This window comes from Pezoporus wallicus, unplaced genomic scaffold (genome assembly GCF_028554395.1).
Source record: "Pezoporus wallicus isolate ANWC-B61680 ecotype Strahan unplaced genomic scaffold, APGP_CSIRO_Pwel_v1 contig_6364, whole genome shotgun sequence".
Lineage (NCBI taxonomy): Eukaryota > Metazoa > Chordata > Aves > Psittaciformes > Psittacidae > Pezoporus > Pezoporus wallicus.
This window is the reverse complement of record NW_026639198.1, coordinates 154,473-168,471: the sequence shown is the minus strand read 5'-3', so window position 1 is coordinate 168,471 and position 13,999 is coordinate 154,473.

Genomic DNA, 13,999 nt, shown 5'->3' with positions numbered 1-13,999 from the left:
GTGACAGCCAGCATTGCTTCACTAGGGGCAAATTGTGCCTGACAAATCTGGTGGTCTTCTATGATGGAGCCATGGTGTTGTGGATAAGGGAAGAGCGAATGATAAAATCCGCCTGGACTTGTGCAGAGTGTTTGACACTGTCCCACATCCTTAGGAGACTGGTGATCAAAGTCATCTCACTTTGTGATGACTGATACAATTTGGAGACCTCACAGACTGATGTGTGTATGGAGGGAGCATGCCCTCTCCTTTGGGTATCCCTGTCCCTCCATTCCATCCTGCCGCAGTTGAAAGACGTCTTTTCCAGCACCAGAGCAGAGCTACCAGCAGAGGGGGCAGGTGGAGCATTTTTCAGCTGCGCTACTCACGTTTAGCTGTCCCTGCCATGAAAACCCACCTGAAATCTGCAGAGGGATACAGTGATCTCCTCGCTGAGAACATTTTCCTTCTTGCTAAAGGTGTGCACACAGTGCTTCAGCCTGTGCAGAACCTTCAGTAGAAGTGCCTGGCACAGCAATCAAGATAAAGGCAAACACACTGAAAGGTACATACACAGAAACACATCTCTGAATCTCTACATACCAATAATTTATGTTTAGATAATTTACTTCGGGGCTGAAAGGAAAAGTCTTAATTCTTTTACACAATATTCTTGTGCAAAGAAGACAAGTCCCCATGCTTGCTTCCCCTCTAGCTGTCTAATAATGTAAAAGAAATGCACAAATTCACTCTGCTTACTTAAATTCAGCTGGCAAAAATAATTTCCCAAGTCTTAGAAAGTTGAGATCTTGCTGCAACATTTGCCCATCTCCATGGATTAGAACACTTAGGGGACAGGGGCAGCCATGGCTTCTCTGGGCAACCTGTGCCAGGGCCCCACCACCCTCACAGGGAAGACCTTCTGCCTAAGAGCTCATCCCAATTTCTCCTCTGTCAGGTTAAAGCCATTCCCCCCCGTCCTGTCCCTACAGGCCCTTGTCCAAAGCCCCTCTCCAAGTCTCTTGTATCCCCTTTAGGCACTGGAGCTGCCCTAAGGCCTCCCCTTAAGGAGCCTTCTCTTCTCCAGGCTGAACCAGCCCAGCTCTCTCAGCCTGGCTCCAGAGCAGAGCTGCTCCAGCCCCAGAGCATCTCCATGTCCACAGATGACAGGCTGGGTATGAGGTTATGCTGTATTTATTTGCATTTTATTACTTTCATTTGAATATTGAAGGAAGATATTTGTCATATTTCATTTGCTATTCTGTGTAACCAGCTCAGTATGTCTATAGCAGGTTGTTCCAAGGTGTAACCTGAAGTATTGCATGATGTATAACCTTGCAATTTGCTGGCTTGTCATGATCCATTACCATAAACACATGTTAACTATGGAATGTGCATGCACAAGGGAATGTGAAGGTGATGCTTTAAGTCATTTGCCCCATGCTTTCTAGTTTGTCAAACAATCACAGTATGGAAAATAAAATGCAAAGCCCAGTGGAGTTTCAAAATCAAATGTCACACTGTTTAAGAGTTTACAGGTTCATTCTTGCCTCTTGATGTATTTTCCTCATCTATCTGAAGGAACCAGAGAGTATTATGGAATCTGAAGCAGAAGAGTTTGTTAATTTTAATGCTGGTGGTTGATATTTCTCAGCTCCCCAAAATAAAGTTTCCTGAATCTCTGCTGTGGAAAGAAGCTTCTGTACAAGATCAGTCTGAGAAGATTATTTATTGACCAAAGTTGTTTTGTATTTAGGCACCTTCATGATTATGTGCAGACTTCAAAGTTACCCCTTTCAGCTGTGCTGAATTGAACTTAGTGTATGAGCCAGTACTGATTTTGCGTCTGACACCTTTGTCACAGGTAGAGCAGGATGTTCCAGGTGGCTTTTCTAGAGTGTTATTTTCCATTCTTAGATAACATTGTCTGTAGAAGGATGTCAAAGAGTTTGTGTCTATAACTTTACCAATGCTTGCAGTAGGCATACAGACAAATAATCAGCACATTCAAGTCCTCTGCCTTGGTTGGTGAGTACAGAAAATGTTCCAAATTTCATGCTTAACCTTTCTGGAAGAGTCCATTCAACAATCACTGCTTGGTTTGGGGGTTTCTTAACTAAAGTCAAAGCAAGCAGAGGCTTTTTATCTGCTTGATGACCAATTATACTGACAGATCTTGTTGAATAAGAATCCTTCTGTTGTTCCCTGAGAAGGTTCTATCTGCCTAAAATCAAATTCGTCCTAATGGGACACCACTAAATTCTCATGTGAACTGGGGAAATAACAATTCTGCCTCCTCCCTATTCTGTAGCTGCATAAACAGAAATGTTAAATGGATATCCATAACAAATAGTTAATTTGCTACAAGTGTTTTGTATTGTAATTAGAGTGTAGGTTTCTATTGTGCCAGTGAAGGCTCAGTCCATGCTTCCTGCCTGGATGAAATGTGTATTTTCATACATTAATAGTTGTATTTCCTCTAAGTTTAATCTAAACATTGAGTTTCTTTTGGTTTCTAATGTTTTATTTTTATTTTTTGTGAAATTGTCTCAAAATTGCTATGATACTTGATATTTTTAACCCAAAACATCAACACTTTAGACTTAACAGGAGCATTTTTGGATTTTTTTTTAGGCCTCTGTTTAAGATGTAGTATCTCCAAATAGTTTGGGAGAGGAAGACTACCAAATCCCAGTAGTCTATTGTGTTAGGAAACTACACACATGTTTAACATGAGTTTGCTGCGGCATGTCCAGGAACATGTTCTACCCAATGAGAATTCTTGCATTTTCTGGCTTTAAAGTGCTTTTCAGGGTAACCTTATTAATTTATGAAGGTATTTTGTGCACAAAGTCATAACCATGACCCTAAAGATACTTTATACTTAATATCCTGCAACAGCACAGAAACATTTATTCCAAGTTCCAAAATAATTCATCAGTCAGTATAAGATTAGGAAATAGAGACTGTTAATCATTCATATCACTCAGCCAAGCATCAACTCCTCTTTCTAGCATCGAATTCCAACAGCTTGTCATAAGGTTGTTATTGAAAAGATCCTAAAAATCCTTCAGGCTTTGTGTTGGGCTCTTGGCTATTTCTATTGTTGTATACTTCTAGGCATGCCAGTGTCTATCTTGAATTCCAGAACTAGAATGCAAGAAAGTGCCATTAAAACCCAAACTTGTTTTTTTTTTGAACCTAGGAATGGCTTTAATTATGTTACAGATTCTTACAAATACTCTCCACAAGTTCACTCCAGTTACTTTGAGGTACCTAAAACTTTGGAATCTAGTATTTGTTCTTGCCCATATACAATATTCCTTGGCATACTTTAGTAGATGTCAAGTCCAGTACTGAATGCATTAGACTTTTTCCCATTGCTGCTTTTGATTTTGGATTAGTTGAGCTGAAGTAATAAGTAGAAAAACTTTACATATCAGATTGTAGGTAATTTGAAAGGGAGAAATATAATTTATGTGTCCAGCCTGCAGACACAGCAGTAGCTGAAAGAGCACCTCTGAATTCCTGGAGAACACAGAAATGTACTGGAAAGCCATCAGAGATTCCTCCTAACAGACCACAATTCACAGGTAAGTGTCCTAAATTGGCAAATTCCTTTGCATCCTTAGGAATGCCCACAGGCTGTTGTCCCTTACTGCAAGCGAGGAATGTTTTAGTCTCTCAAAGTTTATTTGGTGTGGTATTTTTTTCATTAGTCATCTGTATTTTAAAAATAGGAAACCCCACACAAGTGTTCATTCAGTTGTGCTCGGATGTGGGGCTTCATCCTGTTCTGATATGTCTGAATCCCTTCTTATATTATACTGTTTCTGTCTGTCTTCAGTAATACTTCTTTAAAGATCAGCATCTTCTCATCTTCTGTGTTTGGTTTGGTTTTGCTGTCCGCCAGTTTTAGTTTATTAGTCAAGAAACAAAGCCTCTTCAAGGTGGTTTCCAGAGTACATGTACCTAAATTTAGCCACTTGAGGCCCTACTTATTTGGGTTTTATGACTCCAGTGGGTTTTTGATACTAAAATGCATTAAAGGCATCAGGTAGAAGAACTCTTTTAACAATCCGTAACTAAAGTAGGCAAAACTTACATGGCGCTAGATTCAAATAAGTACAAACAGTTACTCCACCTTGCATCTTCTCATCATTTTCATGTTTCCTTCAATAAATAATCTCCCAGTTTCAAAGACGACAGACAAGTGCTTTCCAAAAGCACAGCCAGATCACTTATCTCCTCCATCACATTTTATTCCACCCTCTGTGAACTCAGTTTAGGTGAGATTGAGATGGAATTGCTGCAGTTTCATGCTGTCAGCATGCTGGGAAACACCTGTTCCAATGCACAGAGGGATGGGACTAGAGAGAAAAAGCAGCCAAACAAAAAGGAAACCTCTTACATGATCTCTCAAGATTCTGTGATTAAATGAACCGAAATCCTGTGTTTTCCCCATCTTTAATCTTGTGTCTGCCTGTGGCAGAAGGTTGGAACTACATGAGCTTGGAAGTCTCTTCCAACCCAAACCAGTCTGTGACACTATTATATTGTCTCCTCTAGCATAAACCTTGCCTTTAGGATTGAGTTTTCAAAGACAAAGTGCTCCCTCTTCCCATTTATCTGCTGTGTATATGTCCCTATGGGACTAGTAATACTGAAAGGAATGAGAACCTAGACCTGAGCAGTGGACAGAAGATATCAACACATATTTCCTATGTTTCATTTTTATTTTCAAGTTAATTTATTTTCTTCATTCAGAAGATGCTGTTGCCTGATGAGCTCGTAGTTGCTGTGAAGATCTATAAAGATAATAGGATGTACATAGCTCTCTATTTTCTTCCTTATATACATTGGTTTTAATGTTATATTGTAAAATTGCATATTTGAAATGGAAATCATATCAATGTCAGCAACACTGAGGTGAGCAGCCTTAGCAGCTAGTTTCCATAAATGTTGAAAATAGTGGGAAATAGGATGGTGATGATAAACCACTGACCTTCTGGGGAGCAGTTTTGACCTCCCTTCCTGGCAGGCTGCTGCTCCATGGTGTCCCTCACCATGGAAGGGACCAGAGGGTCCCCACCATGGTCCCTGCTCTATGTCATGGCACTGCGGCTGGTGGCCAGCCACCCATATTCTGCTCAGGGATAGCTCTGTGTGGGCCTGCACCTCTCTGGTTTGACAGCATCCTCTTCCAGCACGCTAGGTACGCATCCTGCCTCCAACATCAATACAGCCTTTTAAAGAACCTTAAGTTATCAGATGGGTTTGAAGTTGAAGAGGAGCCCTGCTCTCAGCAGCCTGTCCTTTCGTGTTTAGGGCACTGATTTTCAGCTAAACTTGCAGGTAACTATAATTGCAGGAGCTTGCATCCTGCTATTTTATTGTAGGCTGGTAAGCCTAAAATGCCAAAGTAATATATATAACCTTTTTAATGCACACATGGTCTTAAAACTTAAGATATACCATGCATTTAAAAGGGTATTTTCAAAAGCAGTTAAATCATATGGCACAGAAAAGCCACACTGCTTTGTCTAATCCAAGTAAGAATGTAGACTTCTGAATACTGGGTTTGAACTGGGACTTCTCCATGTTGTTAGCATTACTGCTCAAACTTAACATACTGTTGTACTGGTTTAATAGAAACTACAGCATATAGTAAAACGCTCTGAGGTCAGTCATAAGGCTAACCGTTGAAACACATTTAATGCACCCTTTTAAAAACAACCCACCTTTTTCTTTCACCTGCTTGTTGTGATTTGAATGAAGAAGCCCAAAGAAATCTTCCAGTGAACCAGTTAGCTGTGATTCAAGCCTGCCACACAATGACAAGCTCACCCACACGTATTTCCATCAGCCACAGACTGAAAAACTTCCTGCGTCTTGAAGCAACTTTAAATTCAGCACAAACAGACAATGCCCAGTCTGTAGAGCGATAGAAAGGTCAACAGGAAGGTCAAGCATACAGTCAGCTCATCTATGCCAGTCGCCTCTTGTCTGCACTTGCTGTGGGAACAAGCGAATGATCCAGTGTGGGAGAAATATCATATTGAAAGCATTATTCAGAGCTATTGTGGATCATTTTTTGATGATGGCTCCATTGCAGTAGCTTTATGTTGGATTGTTCTCCATACGAAAGGATGTGGAAAGTTACAAGTAAAGCTCAGTAGGTGCCAAAGACATTTGTAGAATTCTCATTTCCTGCCTTGTACTCATTAAAAATATAAAGCAAGCATAAAAAGTTTAGTGATTTCCTCCTCTTCTGGATAGGAATTGGCTGGGAACTCACCAGCTTCCTCTTGCTGAAAATATTTCTGAAGCTGAAGAGCTCTGTGCTGGTTTGGGCAAAAGGGACACCACATACTACATACCTTTGGACAAAGGTAAATTTGAACAAAGGACATTTGGTAAATAGAAGGTGGTTTAAAAGGTTCTCTGAAACAACAGACACCAGCAGATAGCAGAGCTCACAGTAAGTCAAGATTTCTCAAGAGCTCTTCCACTTGAGCAACATTGCCTGAATACAGTCGAACAATGATCTACTTCAACTTTTAAGTAACTGCTACTGTACAATAACCTGAAGGACTCACTGACTGGCAGTGTCAGTTTTCCTTAGCTGAACTCTCCATTGCTTACTCCATTACTTTATAAAACTGCCTGTTGCTGATCAGTGAACACTAGAGCAATAACATTAGGTTTTAGGTGAAATATAGAGCAGGTTTACACTGGATTTAGGTAGTGCTACTCACATTTTTTGGTAATTTTACTTGCTAAAGTTGCCAGTCTTAATCAGCACTGAATTAACTTACTGAATTCCTTCAGTAAGTTCTTTCAAGCTTAGACCATTCAAGTTACTTTCATCAGAAGATGTTCTACCTTAAAAATATGGGGTTTCTTTTGTCCTGAGTATTTCAATGTGGGAATGTTCTTACAAGTCTTGCTATTTAAACTAATGAATCTATTTCTAACTTCCAGCCTTAGTGCATCCACATTTATGGATAGATAAAGAAATAGAGCCACATTTAGCTCTTGCTAAAACTAGACCCCTAGCTTAAGTGCTGGTTTCATTTTAGTTTATCCCCTCTTTTCCTCTAATGGATTTATAGAAAAATCATGACATTTTCTCTTAGCCCTTGTTGTGGCTTCTTAACAAGAGTTAACATGATCCCCTTGTTAACCTAGTGATTTTCTCTTTTTACTTATCTCATTTTCCCCTTATTCCTAGAACTTAGGTAGGAAATGATCTCTGGAGATTGTTTGGTCCAGCTCTCTGCTTTGACCAGGATCAGGTAGGTCAGGTTGCTCTGGATCTTGCTAAGCTTTCAGTATCTGTAAGGGTGGAGATGCTGCAGCCTCTCTGGACTGCTGCTCCAGTACTTGACTACCCTCGTCCTAAATAAAGTCACACATACCATCTCCTATGTTCCGACCTCTTTTCATTACCTCTTGGCCCAGCACTTTGTACCTCCAAGAAGAATCTGGCTCTGTCTCCTGTACACATTCCATTAGCTGTAAACAGTAAGATTCTCCTCTAACTTGCTCTTTTTCAGGCTGAGCACAAGCAGTTCTTCTCCACCTCTTCTATGTCATGTGCTCCAGGAAAGGTAAATTTATCACACTCTGTACAAGGTAATCCAGTTGAAACCTCCCCAGCTTTCAACTAATTGTACTAATTCTGCTGGAGTTTGCTCCCTCAGTACATCCTACAGCCTCACTGGGAGTTCCTTGCTCCATTGGTGGCAATCACTTTGTGATCAATGAGTGCAGAGATCCCTTTGCCCCATCCAGGCACAAACTTCCACTTGTAAGATCCTAACTGTATTTCCTGTTCTTTATTTGCAAATCTGACTTCTCATTTTGTAATAATGACCTTGCTTTCAGTTTAATCCACCCTTAAGGTCCTCTGGGTCTTTCTGTAGGGGCTGGTTCTCCCTCAGCCATCAGCATATTTCACCAGAATAAGGCAAAAGGGGCTGATGTTCAAAATATTTTGTCCTGCCCCATGAGAAAAGTGTGTCTGTAGAAAGGGGTGAATCTCACCAGTCCTTAGATGGTATTATAACACTTGGGAAGGAGGTCTGGATCTTGAAACAGCAGTTCAGGAATTCTGTGTCATTATTGTGTGGCCTACCGGATAACAGACACTAGAAAAAGTAATGCTCTGACCTAAATGTCTTATTGGAAAATGATGAAACAGCTGATAAGCAAGACCAGAGGATTAAAAAAGACAAGGAAATCTGGAATATGGCAGCTCATTACTGGACTAATCATTGTTAAATGCAAGAATTTTAGTTAAAAAATAATTTAAGGGGACTTCAGATAAAGCTATATGTGCTCACCAGTATGTTTAAACTTCCTCTGGGGACAAGGCCAGCATTAAAAAGAACATCAATATGAACGCAGGCTAACTCCACATGTCCATATATGAATTATATACATAGATTAATATGTATGTATGAAGTTGATATACAAATATGTCTGTAAAAGAATAACTACATTCTGGGCCTGTGTCGTACCTCACCAATGGGATTATGTCTTTGACACTCAGGTTACCCCATGACCAGCTTGTGTATATTTCTGGCAGTCTCAGCTGGCATGAGGACAACTTTATTTACTTGCTCTATTAATAATCTTCCCAGGCAGCAACTGGGAGGCTGCTGCTTAGGAGGGTTTTGTGTTGGTGTTTGGAGTTATAGTTTCTTTGCCATCTTGTCCTGGTAGACTTTGTCTCCAAAAAATGTTGCATCGCTATTGAAGCACTGTTAGATGCTTTTAGATGACGCATCTATTGGGGAGGGTGAAAGAAGGGATTTGGGGTGCTTCACATCACATCAGACTCTTGATCCAGGGGAAGATTTGTCTTGTTTCCTGCAATGGATCCTACTCTAACATAGAGACAGGAGATGAGATGCCTGGGCTCAGTGAGATACCCTCCCCATGTGGTCCACCTAGAGAAGAGCTCAAGCTCATCCAACCATGATATTAACCCACCCTGATCTCCTCACTCTTCTCAAAGCTCTCTCTCTCTGTGGAGCAAGAAACCTGTGGGATCCGTGAGGGCAGGAAAGTGGACCTCAATGGGTAGGAGTCTCTTTTGATTTTGTAATTTACCTTGGAGTCTGTTCGATAAAAACCAGAATAAAGGTGTGTGGCTTTCCCAAGGCACTGGCTGTATCAGTACCAATAATGTGAGCAGGAAGATGCTGAGTTTTCCCCTCCTCAGCTCCATAGCCTTATACCCATGCTCCTTAAGCCTAAAATGCATAATTCAGGGATAGCATTGCAGATGCTGTGGGGAAATGTTTAAATCCAAAGCTAAAATCTGGTTCCAATTATGTCTTAAAAATAATAATTAAAAAAAAATCCATAGAAACATTTCTGTTTACATTTGTTTCCTGACATCACCTCTGCTCCCTGCCAAAATGCCTGAGTTATCTTTTTGTGTTTCAGATTTTACTGGATGCTTTTGGGGTTATTTTTTTGCACACCTATGCAGGAATGCTTTGAAAATGTCCTTTTTTCCTTAGAAGTGCGTTTCAAACAAATACTTCAAAGCTGTGACGTAAGGGTTTGCTTAAACTCACACTCATTGTCATATATCATCCTCCAGAGGGCTCATCAGCACCATTGGAAGGGCTCCTAGGGACTTAGACGTGCTGGCAAAACTGTAGAAAAGGGATTAATTTATCTTAACATTTGTGACTCTTTGTGATTTGGGTGGTTTTGTTTTGTTTTCTCTTGTCTCATCACAAGAGGATGCAGCAGCTGAGAAGTGCTGGACGAGAGCATCAAGCTGCTGCTTCTAGTTCCTGCATCTCAAGAAATCCAACACCCACCAAGAGTAGGGCAGGATTGATTTACAGCCTTCTGGACACCAAGTAAATGGTAGCTGATGTGGCTTTATAAGGCTCACAAGAACCTGTGCTGTGCAAGCACATACTTCTTGTGCCAGTGCCAGCCTTCTCTAGCAGGAACAAGGTAATATGGAGCTACTAACATCACAGGATAGATAAGTGACTGCTGAAGGACCAAACCAAGCTTTGCTACTGCTCCATAGAGTACTTGTAAGCTCAACCTCCGTTTCCTTCAGGTGACTTGTTCTGCAATAATAACCATCTGCACCTGCAGGTGGAATTCCTGACTGGAACTGAAAAAACTTACCAGACTTCAGGAGACCAGGGCTCTTGTGCTGAACAGCCAGAGGCATGGGCTGGGCACAGGTAGGGTACACAGCTTGCCTGCCATTGATCTGTGTTCCAGCAGAAGTCCTCTGGTCCCAAGTCACATATGCTACTTACAATGCCTCTGCACTGGTGGCACACGGATGAATTCAGGGCTTTGACACATGAGCAAACTATGTTGGTGATCATTATGATCATGTATGATCATTAATGCGCATTGTACACTGCAGAGGTCTGGAATTGGATAGAGGCGTTTAAACCAAGATACAAAAATGCCAGTTTGGCAAGCAGAAAGTCAGGAATATTGTGGGTATGATGAAACATATCTCAGGTCAAAACAAGAGAAAGAAAACCCATGAGGGTGCTGAGGTGCTGGCACAGGTTGCCCAGAGAAGCTGTGGCTGCCCCATCCCTGGCAGTGCTCAAGGCCAGCTTGGATGGGGCTTGGAGCAAGCTGCTCTAGTGGAAGGTGTCCCTGCCCGTGGCAGGGGGTTGGAACTGGATGAGCTTTGAGGCCCCTTCCAACCCAAACCAGGCTGGGATTCCATGATTCTATGACTTGCTTTTTGCAATCACGGTGCTCTGCTGACATGTTTCCAGCTGCCTCAGCACACGCTATTCATCTCTTTGAATGGTTTCTATCAGTTATTAAGCACTATAAGCCAGCTATGCATGAAATTGTAAAATGAATCAGAGCTCTAGTTGGATTCATCTTGAAATACAGAGCTCCAAGCTGCAAACTGAGAGCTCTAACATTGTAAAATGTGACTTTGAATAAATGTAAATCAGCCTCTCATCCTGGGAAGAACTGCCGGTAGCAGCTTCACTCTCCTGAATGCACACTCACCATTTCATTTTACTTTTGCAACAGTCTCTCTCAGGTCTGTAGTGTCCACAAAGAGTGCTGCTGCCACAGCTGACAGAAGAGAGCAGTCCCACTGCTCACAGAACACCTCTGGAGCTGAAAAACGCACCCATTTTGAGACATCCTCACAAGGAAGAACTGTGCCAGTACTACCAGCACAAAGCTCTGGTCAGTGCTGCACTTCAGAGCAATTATAGCCTCTGGAAAGGGAACAAACAGGCATGAAATACGGGCTGTGTTCAGTATTATCTGGTTATGTTATATATGTTATATTTAAATGTTATATTTAAAGCTGGTGAATCTAATGCTGGCTTTTTTTTAATATATATTATTTCTCTGCATCTTCTGGCTTTTATCTTCCCCCGTGTTTTTCCATTTCTGCTATTATATTAACATTTCTATTATCATATTAACAAAATATGGAGATGACTTCTGTGTAATCCCATTTTCTCTGAACCCTGCTAGGAAGATGGTAATTTAGTTAATTGAGCTCCCTCCGAGATAGCACTGAATCAATATTCCTGTGCAGCGCTGGCAACAGGCAGCTGGCCATGAAGCATCCTTGGTCCAACCAGTGTCTCAGGGCACTGGCTGCAAGGATTTAGCATCCTAGCCCCAGGTTTAAATGTTTCTCAGAAGAACTTCTGAGAAAGTGCTGACCCACAGGGATGGAAGCTGCTCCCTGGATCTTGTCTGAACACGATTTACAGCCCAGCCTGTGTATTTTGAAAAGTGTTGTCCATCAGGCTAGCAGTGAAATGGAAAAGTACGTGGAAGGCAGTGCAGGTACAGCATGGTGGGGAAGTTCTTTTGCCTGTCCTGGGACCGAGGCTCTGCACTCCACCAGCACAACAAGCTCTGCAGAGGGATGCTCGCTGTGGGAGAAGGGTTTTGGAACAGCAACATCTATGAGCTCTTCCTGGTGCTCCCACACAGCCACACAAAGACCTCTCTGGGCCTATTGGCATCCACTGTCTCACTGTTCTAGGAGTGAATCTACACCCTTGCAGAGCACTGATCGCATCTCTGGCCAAACCACTCATCCCAGAGAAAAATAACCTCTCAGACAAGCCAGATCCCTCATCACAGGCACACATCTTGCTGTCAAAGTGTGCAGCGTATCAGACATGACCCTAGGCACAATCATGGAATTAACAGGGTTGGAAAGGACCTTCAAGATCTTCAAGTCCAACCATTCCCCAGCACTGCCAAGGCCACCACTGAACCATGGCACCGAGGGCCTTGTCTACACTTTTTTTGAACACTTCCAGGGATGATGACTCCACCACTGCCCTGGGCAGCCTGTTCCAATGCCTGAGCACCCCTTGGGGAAGAAATTTTCCCTAATAGCTAATCCAAGCTTCCCTGGCATGGCCTGAGGCCATTTCCTCTTGTCCTACCCCTTGTTCCTTGGGAGCAGAGACCAGCCACCTCCTGGCTCCATCCTCCTGTCAGGCAGTTGTAGAGAGTGATAAGGGTATCCCTGAGCCTTCTCTTCTCCAGACTAAACCCCCCAGGTCCCTCAGCCATTCCCCATCACACCTGTGCTCCAGGCCCTTCACCAGCTCCGCTGCCCTTCTCTGGACCTGCTCCAGCACCTCAATGTCTCTCTTGTAGTGAAGGGCCCAGAGCTGAACTCTTTAGGGAAGTGACCCTGGGGGGTAAGGAACATATTTTATGGCTCAATAAGCACTCAGCTGAACCTTCCAGGCTGCACATCTCACTGGCAGGCTGGGACATGAGCCTATGAGAGGGTCTGTGTTTGTCCAGAGTTGGGGAGCAGGTGTGTGTCCTGCAGGTGGCAGGGTCTGGCGCATCCCTCCACTGTAGGAGTGGGGACCAAGAGCAGCCAAGGGAAAGCAGAAGGAGAATAAAGCTTCCCTTCTCAGCCAAGGGAAAGGAAGGAGAATAAAGCTTTGCGTCCGGAGCTTGGATCAATGCAAACAACATAAATACTGGCTGAGAGACCTTCTACTGTGAGGGAATTGCATTCTGGCTGCACAACATCTTTCTTGAGCTGGTGCAGAGCCAACTGCTGAGCAAAGGCTTGGCCAGAGCAAATCCATTAGTGCAGGGGAAATGGCTGCAAGCCCTTTTGTTTGGGCTGTGTCAGTTTTCATCACAGAAAGTAGTTCTGCAGCTAACATTTGAAGGTCTCTGCTGTCTGATCAGCCTGTGGCACCACTGCAAGCTCCACCCGGAAAACAGCCAGAGCTGCTGGTCCCATGGAAGTTTCTGCAGGTTATGGTCTTCTCAGGGGCCAAGCACTCCAGCTTGGCGTCTCCTTATCCATCCCATGCTCCAATGCCAATCGTCCTGGGGACTTCCATGTCCCTTTCTCCGTTGGTCATGAAGGCTGGTATTTAATGGCCATATTTCTTGAACTTACCTCCCTGTGAAGCTGTGTGTTCACCTGGCTTCATCCACACATGGGGGCTGTGTCATGTATCTGTAAGGCAACCACGGTACTTCAGATGCTCATCAACATCTTGCTGTTCCCAGGAAGCTGTTCTCATCACATATGGGGAAGTGACTTCTTTTCAAGTTGATCTTAGGCACTTTGCAGCCATCAGACTTGTGGGGTCTACTGGGACTGGTTCTCCTGGAGCTGGTTTGGCAGCACTGAGACACCAGAGCATGTGGCCATCGCTAGCTGAACTCACCAGGCAGCCATGTCCATATCCAGGGAACAACAGCATGCACTGGAGCTGCCTCCTTGGGAATGAGAAGGTTAGGAAGTCCCATGTAAGCTGTGGAGCAAGCAGTGGAGAACTCAGGAGCTGGAGCAGGTGAGGAGCACTTCTAGGCTGGGCAGTTTGGCAGTGCGTGGGAACTGCTGGCCTCTGCCATGGCTTCAGAGGCTGGAAAGAAGCTGTGGGTTGGGACCGGATGATCCTACAACCCAAACCATTCTGTGAATCTGTTCAGGCTTCAGAACCAGGAGTGAGAAACTGATGGTGAGGCT